Below are 19,346 nucleotides of genomic sequence, written 5' to 3' on the forward strand. Positions count from 1 at the left end.
GCGGGCAAACTTCTGGACTCCTTCCCTGCTTATATTCAATCCATGAAGCTACCAGATAGCCCACTTGGAATCTGAGCTGTCAAGATGACTGCAGGTCAGGACTTTGCAAAGACACAGGTGTGCCTTGCGTAGAGCTGAAACATTAGGCTGTATTACATGACATTTTGGATTCAGTACAATTAATGCTGATGTATAACTGGTGACCACATTCTTAGATATATTCTTATATACTTATTTGTCCAACAGTTTGAACCAATATATACTCTTTTTTTGAAGATTTTCACTAAGAATCTATCAATAGACTGCTGAGGGCTTCAGTCAACACAAAACAAAAGAAGACCTTTCTGTTTGACTACAGATAGTGCATTGCACCTTCTCTGCCTTACAGAAATTCCACAGCTTTGTCATAGCTGGCAGTCCACAAAGACTCTGAACTTCCTCGGTGTTTAAAGTTTTCCAATGTCATGTAAAGTGACCCTAACTTTAGAAAACTCGGAATGTGTAAGGAGGGAGAGAAGTTTTCCACAGGTATCTGTTTTGGATTCCAGGCATTTTCCCAGCTGGAGAAAAAGTTGTCTTGTTGGAGGGGGAAAAAAAAAAGCATATTGTTAGGAAAAAGCCTCATGACTCTTCAGGTAACTTGGAGAAAAAGTGGGGTGCTGACATTCATAGCTTTTAAGCATTTGAAAATGCCACTGTGAATTTCAGAGTTCTTTAAAGAACAGAAAATAGAAAAGGAGAGAGGATATTTCCACTTCTTCCCTTGACAAAAACAATCTTTGTAATGTCAACCAACAGCTAGTGCTAAGCTTATCACTCCCTCCACTCTGCCCTGCTATCCCACCTCAGTTCCCTGTTCTGGCTTCTGAAACTCACACCCTTTGCAGCTGATTGCATAATGGCCTTTTCACTTCAGGCTATGCATCAAATAAGTGAAAAAAAAAATCCTGTGGGTTGGATATGGAGTTATTCAATGTAGCTTCAAGACCCTACATCTTAAACCTCACTGTAAAAATGAAAGAGGGTTAGTTTTAAAGTGAAAAGTTAAACTGGATTGATCCAAAAATGACATTTTTTCTAAGGCCTTACCCATCCTTGTTTCCAACTATTAGGAGCTAATAGTTCCTCTATTAGTTCCCTCCAGACTATTTATCAAAATCTACCAATTTCATAGCAATTGGCTTCAGTTTTCCAGCAACTGCAGATGTCCCTCACCAGATTACTGAGAAAATAACAGTAAAGTATAAAATGTTCTCCTGAGAGCTATTTGAAGAACCATTTGTGTCAGCAGGTAGCCATAAACCTTTAAACAAACATCTATATTTACCAGAAAGCTGATGTCAACCCCAAATTCTTCTCTTATATTTTTTCTCCACTCTCATGTTTTCAAATATGCTTCCTAAATTCACCTAATGATTAGCCCAGAATTTATCAGTCTCACTTCATGCCTAGCACATACTTTGAAAAGGCAGGAACCAAGCTGTAAGCTTGGTTAGAAGGACTCAAAGTTTCATTTATCAATGTAAAACTGTTAGTTAGCTGGATTCAAGCATCAGCAGGCTAATGGTTGTTGTCTAGCTGCAAACCAATTTATTTTACATTTTAAGACCCAATGTACCATTATGCTACATCTCTCAATAGCCCCAGTAGCATCTCTCAAAAGAGGCATAAGTATATTTGGCTGTGAGGAAGAACCATTCCCAACCCTTGCAACAGTAATTACTGTTTTGTTCACCTTGTTCCCCTTTATGCTCTGACAAGCCGATAACAAGAATTGATGCTCAGACAGCACACAATGGTCAAATAGCTCATTCTCACCTCCTCCAGCACAGGTACCACAGGTAGTCACTGAGAAGGACAGTCTTTGGCCACAGGAGATTTCCTTCTCTGTCTGTGCCTCAAGCTGGCCCTGATTCAAGGTGTGACAGCAGACATATGTAGAGAGCTTCACTAGTTTTGAGGACATGCACAATAAATACTACACTCCTTTCATAGTATTTCCATTGGCTATGTAGGAGGCAAATCCTACTTCCATGATACACTCTCTCTGCCAAATTGTAGGAATTTCCTTCCCTTCCCTTTTCCCTTCCCTTCCCTTTTCCCTTCCCTTTTCCCTTCCCTTCCCTTTTCCCTTCCCTTTTCTCTTCCCTTCCCTTCCCTTCTCCCTTCCCTTCCCTTTTCTCTTCCCTTCCCTTCCCTTCCCTTCCCTTCCCTTCCCTTCCCTTCCCTTCCCTTCCCTTCCCTTCCCTTCCCTTCCCTTCCCTCTCCTATCTTTTTATTAACTATGCTTTGCCTGGGGACAGCAAACCAGCTGTTTCATTACTGTGATCCCACCAGAAATCTGTAATGCTGGAAAACTCAGACTTACACTCTGTCAGTTTATACCTAGCAACTCTGCATTTCATATTAGCCAGTTTAATATGATTATGGGACTTTGTTTTCTCACTGGTAGAGTATATATTTTATTTAAGAAGAGCAGCATAGGTATTGCTGTTCTGCCTTGATGCCTCTTGGGAACTTTCTTTAACATGTAAAGCCTTTTTCTGGCAACCAATTTGTTCTCTTAACAACAACAGGCTGGGAGTTGTGATAGATCCCATTTAGTCTTTTGAGAAACAACTAAATTCTGTGAGTTAACTTGTCTTCTTTTACCATCTAAGGAATACTGGCAGGCTGCAACCATTTTCCTCTGTTAGCCCTTGAAATGATTCTTCATGCTTTTGTCACATAATTAAAATTAGATTATTGCAACTCCCTGCTGGCTGGCCTTAGAGATTCGTAAACACTCCAGCTGGCCCATGGGTTCCTGGTGAAAAGGATGCTCTAAGCATATTCTTTCTTTGTCCTCTCTTCTCTCATCTGTGTTGAAATCACTGCACTTGCTAACTGCCAGCAGAATGTATTTGGTTATTGCTTTCTAAGGGCAGTGAACATAATGTTAGAGACATTATGTGCCAAAGTCTCTCTCAAGCTTTGCTTGAAAGAGTCTGGATGCAAGAGCTTTCAATCCATTTTCTCTTTGTTGGTAAGGTCTCTTTTTGCTGAAAAGGAGAAGGGAAAGAAGGGGGAGGAAATGGAGGAGCACAGGCTCTCCTAACACCGCATTCAAATGGAAAACGCATACAGATACAGGATTTCAAAACCAGGACTGTCTTTCATTGACCAGCATATAAATGCCATGGACATTATGCAGTTGCTTCTTCTCCTATGACAAAATGACTCCCCCCACAAAAGATGAAAGCCATTTTGAAATAACAGCATCTCCCACTATAGCGAGGCTTTCTGAGTTCAGTAGGCTGCTTCTCTGGCTGACTTCTTTTTATGTCACATTTGCTTATGGACCGTTACTCCTGCATTCACATCCAGCCAGTTCTGTCTTATAAATCTTGAATGCAACATTGCGACTGTGTGAGATTTGCTTGATGAGCTTGTAGGGATTATTGTATTAAAGTTCTCAAGGGCTTGAATGCCTAATTGTTCATGGGAGAGAAAAATGTAGGGATAATGGCTCTTTAAAAGTAAGTAATACTAATGGCATAGTGTTTGGACCTGATTGCTCATCTTACTGTCACATGTAGAGATCATCTTTTAGTGCCCTCTGGTTTTAAGGGTCTATAACCTCTCAGCTCAGTAATCAGCTAGTCAGTAAGCACTTATTTTGCTGAAGGAGAATTATAATGGTGAAGAAGCACAAACAGGCAGTAAAGCTGGCTGTACTGAAATCTCCCTAACTATCAGAGCCTCATCACCTCCACTGAGTCGAGTGCCTTTGTTAGGGTCAACTGTTTACATATTCTTGGCCAGCCAGTGTTATGAAACAGTGCCTATAGATGCAGAACCACAGCAGTAATAATGCAGAATAGGAATGTTCCCCTTATTTGTGCTTCACGTTATCACTTGTATTAGTGATTTATGTTTCAGCATAGCTACCTCTCTGCTCAGTCACTTCTTCTACGCTTTTTCTCTGCTATGAAGTCCTTTGGGCACCAATATTTAGTCAGACAGTACTATTACTAGCCAGGGGCTTGATTTTAAATCCCTTGGACAGATTTCCAGAATGACTACTCCCCTCATCCAGCTGAAAGTATGAGCACTGCAGGTCTTTGGCAGCTCTGCAAATCAAGACTGCAGCTCTTAGAAGTCTGAAAACACAGTTGATTCTTACACTCAGCTTCCTGCCACAGTGCAGTTTGCGGCTGCTGGCAGCCACAACATAACATAAGCTCCGTTTCTTTTTTTCCCCTTGTCCCATCAGGGCTTTTGGTAACATAAATACCACAGTGCACAGTGCTGTGGCTAACACAGAGAACATCACCCCCTTGACAGAGGTGGTATTTGCCGTGCTCTGCTGCCTTCCCAGTGCAAACATCTCTGCTGGGGACCTCACCACTGCAATCCTGGCATGCCACTGCCTTTGAACAGGGACCGTGCCAGCCTTCCAGACAGCCGTAAGCACATAAAGCCAAGACACCATGTATCAGAGCCTGTGCATGTGTCAAGGACAGGTTTCCCAGCCTAAAATGTCAAAGCAACTGTTTTTCCCTCAGGAGGTGCATTTGTCTCTATGGTGAAGGAAATGTATTATCACAAGTGTTGCCTTTGAGCTCAGAGCTGGATAAAGACCAAACAGACACTGAATCCAGCAAAATTTCAGCATCCCCCTTTTCAGAGACATTCACATCTTCTGACAACTTTTTTCTTCCAAGAACCAGTCTCCTTCCAGAAGGAGCGAGCTGAATACTGACCAACACAGCCCTTGGTTCCAGACTTCACATGACAGCTGCCTGGAAAGCAGTACTTACAGTTTGTTCTGCCGAGGACTACTCTCAAACCTTGTTAGCCATCTTCAAATATTTTTTGGTCACAACCCCATTGCAAATTGGGACTCCAGTTCTGGTGAGACCCAGACCGCAAATATTGGCACAGATAAATGGCCTGAAACTGGGCTCTCTATTTTGCTCCTAACATTACAGACCCCACACAGAGACACAACCCTTAGTTTCAGACCTACATATACTTCAGCTTTCTTCAGCCAGCTGCTGGGGGCTTGCAGAGGGCTCTGCAGTGATGATGCATCCAAATCCCAAAGGTGTGAAGGGGGCCAGCTGACTTCACTGTGCCGCCTGACCACACACCAGCTTCATTCTGCGTCTCAGCTGTTTACTCTGATTGAGCTAGTTACTGCTGCAAGCCAAAGGAGCCAGGACCCACAGGGTATTTAACAAATCATGTTGGAGTGCTGCATCAATGCAGGCTGGTGGAATAAAACAGACAGTTAAGCAGAAGGCGATGGATACTTTATCACTTGACTAAAATGGGCAAGAGGAAAATCTCCAGTTGCCTTTCACAACTAATTTCATGTTATTTCTATTGCTGTGATCATGTTTTAATCTTTCAAAGTAACAGGAGGGAGGGTGGTATGGGGGTTTGTTTCTTTTTTCTTTCTTTAAATTAGGACATCTGGGCAGTGGCCCAGCAATAGCCTCATCTCCCTAATAGAATTCCCTCTGACCATAACTTGTATATTCCAGTTTTCATTCACAAGCAAAGACTATTGTCCAAGTATTTTTACTCTGTCATAATCAAAATACCAATTCTCACTAAACTTAAAATAGACATGTCAGAAACACTTGACGTGACCTGCATGCCTGTCAACAAGTGATAATCAAATTTCCTTGCCATGCTAAAGTTGGGCAGGAGACATTTCTTTAAAAAAAACAAGAAGCCAAAACCAACAAGCAGCCTATCTGGTTTCCCTATCATATTGAATTTCTGAGACACAATAGGAGTTTTCCTTTTATGCAAAGGAGTTAAAAAGGAGTACAGGCAGTTAAAGGGATGTCTGCTGAAGCTTGGATGAGGATAGGAGGCACACTTCTCTTTGAAACAGCCTACACGCAGTGTTACTAAAACTTAAGGAGCAGAGGGGGGGATTATTTCTCTGATTTTCCTGTTTATTTATTATGTAAATGTAGTTTCCCTTGTATAAATATTTAGCTTCTCCCTTTCTCTCTGAAAATCAAACAGCAGCAGGGGTAGAAAAGCAGGGAATGCAATTGTAAAATTGGCATTACAGTGGATATGTGCTGTTTTGAGAGCAGAAAGAAACTGCAGTGCACTTGTTATGAAGGCAAAACTCAAACTGGCACTGTCCCTTACAGAATTACTGGAAAAAATAATACAGTGCCAAAAGGAAACTTCAGACAGAGAAGTTTCTTTTAAAAGAATATAGTGATAACAGCAATGTTCTGCAGAAGAAGGAGAAAAGATAAAGGTGTAAGGAAAGAGAAGTTATTCCAGCCACTTTCTGAACAGGCTTCCTCTGGATGTGTTTGACAGAAACAAAGAGCACGTCCCAGCAACACAAACAAATAGGCCTATGCAGTACATAGTTAAAATTATTAAAATTATTAACTAGCTTGTGATCCAGACTAAGCAGGGCATTAAAAAATCTGAAAGAGTACAGCATCTTCTATTCCTGAAGAGACCGAAAGGGTATACTGACATAACAGTTTCCAACAGCTGTCATAACAGCCTGCACAGGGTCATGCTGGAGCTGATGGACAACAGCCTCTTGCACACAGAGCACTGGAGCAATGCTTCGTGGGGCTGCATGTTGCCAGGCTCAGCTCTGGTTACTGTGTACAGTATATCATAGCTTAATCCTTCTGTGATTGTCTGGGTCCTCCTCCTCTGAGGGGTTCTCCCACATGTCCTTTTCTGGTTTTGCCAAGGCAGAGGAATGCCTATCCCTGCCTCCTTCACCCTTCAGCTTCTGACACAAAAGGACCCTTCTCACCCAGAGGTGTGATAAGATGCATAGAAGAGGACTTTTCCTTTCCACACTAATGGCATAGCTTTGGGGTGTCAAAGTTCCAAATCCCTGGTAAATGTAGCACTGAGAACAAAAGCATCTTGTTGTCTGCTCTAAGATATGCACTTAATGGGTTAAAATTTGAGACAGTTTCTTATTTATTTGAACAATCTCTCACCAAGTTCAATGCAACTGTACTGAAACTACAGCGATGACTGCAGAACAGAAAAGCTCACAATTATCAACTAGTTACCCCAGAAAGCCTCCCGCTGTGGGAGAGACTGTTGTCCTGGTCCCATGAGACAGGAGAAGAACCAGGACACAGAGAACTTTGGTCCTTGCCTAGCCTTCACACCAGCCCTAGGCAGACTGCTGTTCCTCTCTGAAAAGCCCCACCCTGGAAGAAGACCATTGCAATCTGTCCCAAAATACTTCAGCAAGCTGCCCACAAGCACACATGGTAAAGTAGGGAAAGTAGATGCTGGGCCTCCTCAGCTGATGGATATTCCAAAATAAATGCTGCAGGAAGAGACCTTGCTCCTGTCCAGCAGCACAGCTTCAAGAGGACATTCTGGACCACAGACTTTCCTGACCAGGTGCTGCCATGGGACCAATGCAGATTTAACCTCAGGATGACTTGACTGTTTCCTGTGGATTCACAGTGCAGGTAAAAGAATAAATTCTGAAGATCAGTTCATTCATCCTCTCTTTGTATACAGGCTGAGGGACCTGCAGTCTGGGTCTCCATATGTCTAAGAAAATGGCAAAGACCATGTAATTTCTGGGTGGAGAAAGTGAGAACAGCACCTCAGGAAAAGTGAAGAGCATAAAAAAATACCCAACATTTCTTAGTAGAAATGCCACCTGGATTCTGACTCTTAGATGAAAACAGACTTGCAGTGCAAAAACCAGATTTCAGAAAAGTCTAAATGCAGAAGGCTAGGAAAGGTGTCAAGTCTCTGATACAGACCATGGTCTGAAAATAAGTGAAAGGAGTGTGGATAAAAAATGATGCTAGAGGTGTTAACCAGTTTTATGATTATCTGCCTTTGCAGGTGGCAATTTGTGTTGTAATTTTTAAGTTGCTTCTGGACTTTTCCCTTTCACTTCCTCCCACTTAGCTGTCCTTTGCTAACCTGATGCTGGACAACATGCTAATGCCCTCTGATGTGCTGAATGTGAAGAGAACCAGCTGCATATGCCATGCTTTACTGGAGGGGATAAAACCTCTGAAAAGCAGCAGTAATGGTAAATCTTTTAACATTTTCCTCTTGCCTCTTTCTCTCCCAAACTGTGTGATTGCATTTACAAGGCAGAATTAACACCTGGGACAACACAGAGTCAAAGGATGTGGGACTCCTTCTAAGCAAAAGATGCAGAGTAGCTGTGAGACTTTTGGCACCTGGCTACAATGAAGCTTTCAAGAGAATTTTCTACTGAAGGGACCTGAACTCTTGGAGATTACATATACTACATGCTCAATTTGCACACTTAAAGAAAAATTCCCTTTTGGGCAACTGTAAAATGCATGTGTTTCAACCATTTCCCTAGCATGAATATAAGCAAAAATGAGAAGAGGGCTGCAGAAGACAACTCACAGAGGCTGGGGCTTAGTGGAGGGAACACGAAACCATGAAAGGTGTATATGTCCGTATTTTCTGTCATGCAACTGGCCACTCCTAGTATGACTAATGGTGTAACTACTTAAGGACTTATTTCCACTAAAGTTTATGAAAGTTAGATCAAAACAAACCACACAGTTTAAAATAGAAATGCTCACTATCTGCTGTCAACTGCAGCAGAGTATTGCAGGACATGTATGGGTTTAAGCACACACACAATCCTGTTGAATGAGATGTAACGCTTAAAACTAAATGCTCACATTAACTGCCTTGCTGAAATGGGGTCTCCATCTGTCTGTACAGAGCTGCACATCCAAAGTCTTTACAACTTTACTTTGCAGCCATTAGTTTTGGCCCCGTGGGAAGCTATTTATAAAAATATGAATTAATTAAATCAGATCTGTACAGCAGAAAAAGGAATCAACGAAATACGGTCACTATGGCAACAAATATTTCCTGGATGTAGTGTTGCTTCTAATCAGCAGTGGTCTCCCCAGGTTCCCAACAATGGCAAAAGTTGTTGGGCTTTTCTTGTTTGTTTGTTTGTTTGTTTCTATTGACTATATTCCTACAAAGCAAGACGATAAATGTAACATCCATGTATTTTAGCCAAAGGTCCCTCTTCAGTAGTATTTTGCACTAGTTTAAAAACTATTAAGACCTTGAAACAGGAATCCACTGTTTTTCCTTCTTCTTACCATCCTCCTGCCTCCCCCGTGCAGCCAGAGGCTCTGCTACACTGAGAAATTCCATGGGCTCTGACTCCAAATTCAGATATCAAAGTGACCCCTTCATTACTAATATCAGCTGAATGCAAGGCTAGAAAAATGATGGCACAAGATAACCTGTTGTTTTCAACAGACAGTCTTGGCTCACCCCTGTATCTACACCGAGCAAAACCAGAAAATAAAAGGTGCTGACACATTGCCAGACCCTATCTGCAAAATATGCTCCTGGCCATGTCAATCACAAAACCGGGGCCCTACGTGCAGTACATGGGGGAAATGTCCAAGCCCTGTCTGCACATAGCCTCTGGACTTGCCAAACATGGCCACAACCTTCTTGGAATTTTGCAAATGCCATGCTTTGTGGATTTGGTCTTTGGTGGGTTATAGGTATCTCAGAGGGTTTTGTGAGCTTGTCCGCACTTTGGTGGAGCTCAAAGATACCGAGGTGTTCTCTGAGCTTGCTTTCTTTTTCCTGCTCCATTTTTACTTTTTTATTTTCTCAAGTAGGGAAACCAACAGTTTTAAAAATGTTTCAAGCACTAACCTTACCCATTGCCAGATGAGAGGGCATTGCTAGGCCAGGTCTATGGTGCCCTCTGGTTTTACTTCCCTGTTTGTTTTTGGTTTAAACGGTGGCTGCAAAGATAGGTGGTCACAGTGTTCATCTGCCCAGGCATTTCTTTCCTTTAAAAACTACCAAATCCACCGGCAGTGTCAACCAATTGCAGCAAAGGAGGGAAGTTCTCAGGGACAGTTAAGTTTGTACAAATTCATGAAAACAGTTCTCTAGCAGAGAAAAAGAAATCCTTTCCATGCTGTGACTGTTAGAAAAGTTAGTTCACTCTCTTGTTAGCTGTGCTAGAATCCACATTAGTGCTGGGGCAAGAGGCAAAAAATGTACACACACATATGATTGCTTCAGTCATGGGAGAAGCTTCAGCAGGAGCTGACACCTCTTTTAGACACTGATATCAATCTGTCTGAAATCCAGCTCTATAACTCCCAGCTTGTTTGACTTTGCCAGCCTTAGATGAACAATTAAATAGTTAATATTGATTGTTAAGTCTCTTCACAGTTATCTGTGTTTATTCATATGTGCGGTTTTAAACTGAGCTCACACTCCAAGGCAGGTTTGTTTATTTATTTATTATAATTATCATGTGATATTTTGGAGAACAGAAATCAGCTTATGCAAGAGAGGCATTAGGTTTGTAAAGCTCAAGCCATGCCCTCCACACAACCAAAACTGCAGCAGAGCCATAGAGCGATGCTGGAGCAAAGGCAATGAATGGTTAGCCTCTGATTTCCAAACTTTGGGTTTGGATTTTTGCTTCAATGCAAGAAATTTGTGCTAGGAATGTGTGTGTAACTGAAATCAGGTATTTAGAAAATCAGCAACAAAATGCTGGAGCTGACACACCTACTCTCCCTCTAATCTTTAGCTTTCAAGCCTCTCCTGACACAAGTCACTTTCTGGGTACAGCTTAGAGAGCTAAAGAAACTAATGACCTCACACCCACATTGGCACCCACAGCAGCAGTTCCATGTGTTAATTCACGCTGCTTTGGGAACTTACAGCATGACTATTGGCATTACACTGTCTTATTTATTGATACAGTACTTAAAAAGCAAATATTTCTAGTACAATTAAATGCTAACAAACTTGCCGTGTACTAAAGAATAACCTCACTTTCCCCCATGAGTAAGTAGTTCATAAAAATCTGAAGTCCTGTATGGTTGCATTAAGAGGGTACCCCACATCCAATGTGGCTGTTTGTTAATGGGATGACAACTTCAGTGTAAGGCTATCCGACATTTGTTTTCTAATGCACATACTGTTTATAAAAGAATAATGAAAATGTAAATAAATGCAAAGGAATCCTGGGGATAGAAGATCATCTACGAAGAAAACACTTAATGAAAAACACATACTTTGCTCCATACTGTGCCACTGACCATATATATGTTAATTATTTTAAGCCTCATTTGCCTAACAGCATGGAAACTGCCAGCATTTTAAGAACTGCTATCAGATAACTTGAAATGACATTAGGCAGACCATACAAACGGCAAACAGGCTTTAGTGACTCTATTCTTGAATACAATCTGACAAGGTGCAGCGCGGTTTTGCCGCGCATAGACTTTAAAATGGCCAGACACAACCTTATCCCTACACTTCTGCAGTAAGAGAAGCATATTGCAAGAGAAGCATATATGCAGCATATTGCAAAGATCAGGCTCTGAGAAATTTCACGTGTTGAGGACTGATCTGACATTTTAAGTTACACCCTTGCCAGTACAGGGGGTTGTTATTCCCTGCTTCTGTCTTCTTGTAGTTTCCTGTCAATACTCAATCAGACAGACGAGGCAACTGTTGTATAATACCTGGATTTCACTTTTAGGATTGTATCTCTGGCACTTTCAGGGTCACAGCAGTACAGAGAAACCCTGAGCCAAAACTCTCTGTGCTACACACTAATGGAAAACAGTCACAAAGAGAGACAGGCAGTATGGATCTAAACTGCAGAGATACACTGAAATCTTGAAAATGCTTCTGCATGTAGTGAACTCATTATAAGGAATTTCATTATTTTCAAGGGACCTTCTCACATGTTTAAGAAGATGCTTATTAAACAGGATGACAGCAGAGACAAAGCTACTAAAACTTACACAGAACAGTTCAACAGAACGAGGAAGAGAACAAAACAACCCTCCCAGAACAAAGCCTGTACTTCCACCATATAACCATGCATCCTTTTGCAATGATTTCCTCCCCTTCAATAAGATTATGAAAATATTTTCCCGTCTCCCTGCATAGAATATCAATTTTAAACAATTCCTCTTACTCCCTAGTATTTCACATGAACTTCTAATCTGGTTGCATTTAGCTCCTCTAGTTTTTTCAAGCTAAGTTGCCCCCAGGCCCATTTTAATAAAACCTGATTAACACACTTGAGAGTCAAACATGAACAAAAATCTCTCATTCCCTCCAAAGTATGGCATTCATGAAGATATCATGAATAAGTAAACATTGTCTAGTGTTCTGTTTCTTTTGTCTAGCATATTGGTGTTGAGAAACCTTCTTCTTCATTTATTTATGTTGGTATTTGATTTCCTTATTGAGTTTCAAAGATGAACAGAGAAAAATAAATACCAAGGAAATAGCTGGTAGGCTGAAACAACCAAGGTTTATCTCATGGAGGTTAAAAAAAATACGCTTTAATATGAAGGTTTCAGCGTCTTGTTATTTCATTTACTACACTTGCTTTCAATATAGAATGCATGACAGCCTGTGTACAACAGTACCTAGCAAGCCAATATAGCAAAATCCTGTTTATCAAGGTGCAGGAATCCAGCTCCTTCTTGTAATTCTGATTTAATGATACTGTATGCCAGGTCTCTAGATTGCTATTGTGTTTTTAAGTGAAGCAGTCCTGCCTAGCCCAGGCTTGTACAAATGGCAGAATATGTACAGATCAGACAGCAATCCAGTTTTGCACAGACCTCACCAAGGTCCCAGACACACTCCTACAGCTGATCCAGTATTTCTTACCTTTTTCCAAAGTCCCTAGGAATTGCAGTACCCAGTGGGAAGGCAATGTGCAAGAAAAGGTCAGGAAGTGAACTGATTCTCACTTACCTGACCTTGCTGAACCCCTTAACAGACTTTAGTAAAATGATCAGAACTCAGAAAAATTATTGCTCAGTTTCTGATTTTAAAGAGTAATGAATTGGTAAACCTTAGTGAAAACAGCAAAGGTCCTTTCCAGAGGTGAAAAAGGAGGCATTAGTGTACAACACATTTTCTGTGTCCTACTTCATAACCTCACACCTTAGATGAACTGTGAAACTTAAGACTAAGGGACAAACATCACAAACCAGCCAAACAGTACTATTTTTATTCTCATGACAAACTCAGAGTCATTTTGTTTTGTTGGGTTGGATTTTTTTACTTCTTTTTAAAGGCAAAAGTCTTGTCTTTTCCAACTGAGGACAATAAGGGCTGTAAGAACGCTTAAAAACTTCACATTGCCTTACTGAGTTGCAGCAAAGAGTATGTGGATGCTACACAGACAAAACTCCCACTGCTCAAGCAGTAACATATTCAAACTTTCACTTCTATTGCAAAACCAAACCAAAACCAAAACTACCTGCTGCAGAGTTTTGAGGCTGTACACCTCAGGGCTAGGATCTTACATGTTAAACAGAATTTTTGACAGAATTTTACTTCTAAATTTGTAGGATAAATATAGAAAGCAATGGTGATTCAGTGCAGGCAGAGGTCCTCCCTTCAGAGTCACTTCTGATATCACAGGAAGGTGGGAGAAGTGCCGTGTACCTGCAGGTGTCACCTCACCAAGAGAATGTACTACAGAGATCCTGACCTTTCCGAGGGGTACAAGGAAAGCCTGTATGATTTTTCTCAGCTGGAGGCTTATTCTACTTTAGTGTTTGGGCCAAATTATGACCTACCTCATTCTATCTACCAGAAGAATTAAAAAATACCAGCCAGAACAAAAAAACCCCACTCTGAACCAGAAAGGACAATCTGCTCTGCCAGTCCTTGAAGAAGATGAATTCTGGGTCACAGTGGAGAGCTAGCTGTACCACAGCAGCAGGTGGTGAGACTCAGCACAGGCTAGTAAATCCCTCCAACATCCTTCCAGAATAAAGGCACAGAACTACCATCACATGTCACTACTTTCCTTTAACAAACCACATCTAACCCAAAAAGTGGAACCACCTAAAAGCTATTGTTGTCTTAGAGCTATTTTTAGTTGAAGAAACCAAGACTGCAAACTAAACTGGATATTAAGAAGCTCAGACTAAAAATACTTGACAGCAACATATGCTATCTTTGGATCAGAAAACATGGCTGAACCAGTAAACAAGCTACGTACTCCTACAACACAACTCACCAGCACATTATGTCTCGGGTGAGACCGACAATATACTGTCTATCTTGGGAGAGGACAGCATGTAAATGGGATGACTTCTGGCTAAAATCCATCGGCCATCTTAAATGCTCTTTTCCAGCACTTGCAAAGGAAGTCTCAAGCTCCAGTCTGTATCTGAGTCACAACATGAAGGACTCCTCCATGGCCCTAGAAAAAGAAGTGAGGAGTAGCTCAGTGATGACAGAGCACAAATTTAATTAATCCTCTCTTCCTCTATGTGCCTTCATCCCCCAGATACCTTCAAGGGAAAGGAGAGGACAGTTCTGTGAGCAGTTCTCCCTCTCTTTCTCTGCTCACTCTGGGATTAGTAAAGATGTCCCTTGGTGAGGACACTGAAACTCCCTTTTTCTCTTAACGAAAGGTAGGCAAGTGAACATTTTGGACTCCGTTTTAATTGTCTCAGCAGTTAGATGAAAGACAGTACAAGCAATACAAGAAGAACTAACAAGTCCTTTAAGAGAAAAAAAGTGTTGGGTTGAACTTGGCAAATGAGGATATGGTATCTGCTGGCCATAAATTAGAGCCTTTCAGCTCTCTGACAGAAAAAGCTCAAGTCACTCCTCTGGAGGGCTGAGAGTGCACGAGGCCACAGAGAAGGCAATTCTTGAATCCAGAGTACGGCAGTACTAGAATATTTATATGACAGGTAATTAGCTACTTAGTAAGAGCTTTCCCCAGTAGCACTCCTCCAACATGGCTTAGGAACTGGAGGGGCTGGAATGTGTTTGAATGAGTTCTTTGCTTTTCTGTTCACCTATCCTATATTGTTTTTCTTTCTACTAACCCTACTTCTACTAACACATGTGCACCAATCTATGAGGCTAACATCTAGCATACAGCTTGTCAACTGTCAGTTTAATCCCCCGTAATAATAACTGACTAGGGTTTAGTGGCTCTGTCTTTCACCAGCATCCCCATATTTCTGTTTCATTTTTTCCCTGTTTATATTGACTGAAGGCCAGATGTAACCTGATAGAATTTGGGTTAGTTTCTTTGCTTTTAGCAGAACTCCACCAATTTAGACTGGCTGAGATTTATTTTTTTCCTCAACAATATTCTTTATACCAGGACTTCTTCATTTGCATACAAAACAAAAGCAAGCAGTGAGTTATGTGGTTGTATCAGTCCACACTATGTGTGTATGGCTCAGTAGGCAGCTCCGAGGTTTTCTCATCAGGTATCGCTATGGGGATGGGTATACAACATTTTAAAGATGCATGGGAGTGTGCTTAGCATAGAGTTATTCAGCTGTTATGCCACACAAACCAGTATCAATGGGATTTTGCAAGTTTGCTAGTTGTCTGTCTCTTAATTATCTGTGACCAGGACAGGTAAGTATGACACTCTGGTGTTCCACACTCAAATTTCTAAGCTTCAGTGAGGCTGCAAATCCACATTTAGTCCTTCCCCTATGCAACTGCCTTGCTTGTTGTCAACATTAAGAATTATTGTTCTCCTGCCTCTGTGTGTGTCACATGGTGGTGTGGGAGCTTTGTGATTTTGCAGGTTCAGCCTCTGATGTGAGCACTCCCTCCACTACAGCAGCATAGGACAACTTCAGTTCATGTCAGGCACTAGCCTCATTCTGTCTTCTGACCTGTTCTACCACTGGGAAGCTCTATTCAGTATAGCACTCATGATTTGATATTCATAAACCTTTTCCCTTGGTTGGTTGGTTGGTTGGTTGGTTTTTCTACCACTCCTTTCCACGTGTTCCTCTACCAACATCATGTGCTCATTGTAAACTTTATGAATGCATTCAATCTTCGGGGTACACTTACCATTCACCCCTGCTTTACCTGACATTACTTTCCTGTATATAGGCAATGCCTTGCATCCACAGCTTCACAAACTTTGACCATCGTTTGCTGAATCACTGAAATTCTGCATCACCTCCTTTACTGCCCTTTTAAGGGAAGAATATTCCCATCAGAAGCTATCCATGGTGGTCTACATTTGGTGATTTAATTGGGAATAAGGAGGTTAAAATAGTTAAAGATCATGTAAATTAGTGCTCAAATAATATAGCAAAAGGGAGTTTGGAAAACAGTAAGATCAATAGGTTTTGGGAGAAAAAATCCAGTGCTAAAATCTGTTATAATGGGGACAATGTCAGAAGAGAGGTGGTGGAAGCTTCCCCAGTTAGGAAATATTTAGCAGAAACTGACAATTCAAGAGTGAATCATAGATGTAGATTGTACTCGTACATCAGCAAGAAGAGTGAGAAGATGATGAGGTTTCTAAGTTTCTCACACTGTGGCGTTTAAGAACATGAGTGTATTACCTACTATTGTACTTTGTGCTTCTCCAGACAAAGTCAAATTGTTGGCCATGTAATATACAGTCACCAGGTGCTCCTCTCAGTAATGGGATGTGGTTGGTGGAAGAGCACAGATTAGCAGACAAAGCCATGCCTAATGTCATTAGCTGAATGCTTTCATGGAGCTATGGTATTATGGAACTTCAGCAGAAATGTAAGTCTCAATGACCACACTGATGGTTTTACTAGGTTAACAGGAAAATAATTACTTTTATTTTCAGCCCTACCTAAAATTCATGAAGTTCTAGTCATTCTAATATGATCGTTAGCAAATAAAATGTGTGTATGTATATGTAAGCATATAGAGAAATTCCAAATCTGCTTAATCGATAGTGTACTGGATGTTCTGAAGACCACTATTATATACCAAAATAAAGCCCTAGCAAGAATGACTGGTGTGCAACATAATCAGGGGTCTTTGTTGTTTTCAGAAGCTAATGAATGAACACATAACATCCACTGGTTTCTGACATGACAGGCATATGGTGCTCATAAATAAATAAAAAGCATGGTATTACAGTTATGCTGATACCAGTGATGGTAACATTTGGTAAGCTGGCACACTGTTTATTCTATCTTACCTTGACAGCAAAACCACAAAATCTTTGAGTAAAAACAATTAATTGTAAATTACAGCTTTTGGGGCTTCCTCCCATTAAGTCATTTTACTAGGTTCCTTTAGAACCTAGTAAAGAAACTAGGTTTCTTTAGAAAAGAAACTTGAGACCACTTTTCAATGTATAGCTTCAGATATATTTTTTTAAACCATTCAGATTATACAGATGGTAATTGTCAGCTACAACTGCCTTCAGCAACAATATCGACATATCTGAAAGAGACTCACAGCAATACAAAAGAGTGCAGCAGGACCTAGGTGCCTGTATTCTACTTTGATTCAAAGTTGAGATCCTGAAAATGCCAGAATAGTCACCTACAGGACCAATACTTCTCTCAGATTTCAGATTTTACAGTGGTCTACTGGTTGTGGTAATTATCAGAACGTGTGTGACCCAGGTTCAACTTCCAAAACTCTTTATGTGTTTAGGAACCTCAGTTCTACATCTCTCCCAGGAATACCCTACCTATACATCCCTCTTCCCACATGTTTTCAATTCTTGCTTGAACTGTCACTCTTTCACCAGTGGCATCATGACTGCAAAATTTGCAGCCTATAGGAATAAATGTCTTTCTTTCACACTTGCATTCCAAAGTCACAACCAGATCCCTAGCAGTAAGATGCTGTACAGTCCATGACTTTAAATCTTCAAACCCTTTAGTCTGACTGCAAACTTAGTCAGACATCCAGCATTCCCAGGTAAACACTGTCCAACAAACAACTAACTCCAGTCTTAGTCCCATCTCAGAATTCATCCAACTTCATCAGTTTCCTGTGGTACCTACAGGTTCCATAAATGAACCTCTCTCTTTAAGCTTCAAAGTACTGAACCCTAGCCCTAGCACAAAGACACAAGCCGTAATCAAGCCAGAACATATCCAGACCGGGTGATCTGAAAGAACTACTCTCCTGAGGTGTTTCAGGTCTTAACCTTTGTATTAAGACTAGTCTAAAATTTGGAGCTAACATATGGTTTAGGAAAGAAGTATACAATATATTCCTGAACATTAAAGTGTTCAAATGATCTTAATTCACTTCCATGTGACAGAGATCATCTCTCTTTGGATAAACCTAGAGTTAAGTGATAATTAAGACTGAGGAACAGTTGGAAAATATTTTTATTTCTGAGGGCTGCTGAATATATAGACTGGTGCTGGTAGCACCAAACCGGCCCCAATTCTGTCATAAGATATTAAACTTCATCCATCCAAGAGCTGAGTCCTGTGTTTGTTTTCCATAGAGTATGCCATGCAAAAAATAAAGGCTTGTGTTGAGAGTGGACTGAATGGACTAGTTAGTGGCAGAATGGCAAAGTGTCACCTCTCTGGGATTTACGTTAGGATTCCTGAGGGATCCTAAAGCAGGAAAATTGTACCCTGGAATCTGCCAGGACCACCAAAGTAGGAAGAGACAGACCTGATGCTGGCAGGAATGAAAGGGAAACCTGAGTTTTGAGGAATCACCACTCCTGTGGTAGTGTTAGTGACACAGCTGGCTTAGAGGAAACAACGGGCTGGAGAACTGCTCTTATTAGGATGTCTATCTTAAACTGAGAATGCTGATACAGTAGTAGAATGGTTGTAGCATAGTTTGCAGGATATATTTTGAACTGTTAATGGCCAAGTTCACTTCTGGTTTTAGAAAAAAAGGATGTGTTAGCCTGTCAGAATAGGATGAAAACTGTACTGTACAGACTTTGGATCATCACAATTTTTGTGCTAAGGCTACAGTTAGTGTTCGATTTAAGGACAGAGTTCAGGTCTGAGAGAGAACTGGATGGAGAATTGTGAGACAATCTTAATTCTCTACAGAATACCAAACAAGGACAGTACTAGTGAGCGTGTGCAAGATACTCACAGGACACCAACTCTTTAAACTGTGGTTAGGTTGAAGACTAGGATTATGTTATGAGAAAAATGACATTACCAAATTGTGGCTCCAGGAGTTTCGCAATGGCTGTGGTACTGGTGACAGTTATGGTTCCATTTCAGGTCAGGAAAAGAAGGGCGAGGACTGCTGATACTATATGTAAATCCTGTAGGTGCCACTGCAATAGAATGATGATTGGCACACAGAAAAATCTAACGGGCAACAATCCGGTCTGAAGATACATTTTCAGTTCTTGTAGGGTCTGTAAGTCTGTAGCATGAAGGTAGTAGTGCATTGCAAGTTAGGTCTACTGCTGTGGGGGCTACCTGTCTTAGTTTAATGGTACGTTTGGCTAGAATCAGATTTGTCCCTTAGGAAGAAGGACCAGAAAAGGCTTGTTAATCACAGGAACCTGCAAA

This window comes from Neopsephotus bourkii, unplaced genomic scaffold (genome assembly GCF_033783945.1).
Source record: "Neopsephotus bourkii isolate Nb327-2 ecotype Australia unplaced genomic scaffold, CSIRO-AGI_Nbou_v1 NB_272, whole genome shotgun sequence".
In the NCBI taxonomy this organism is placed as follows: Eukaryota; Metazoa; Chordata; class Aves; order Psittaciformes; family Psittacidae; genus Neopsephotus; species Neopsephotus bourkii.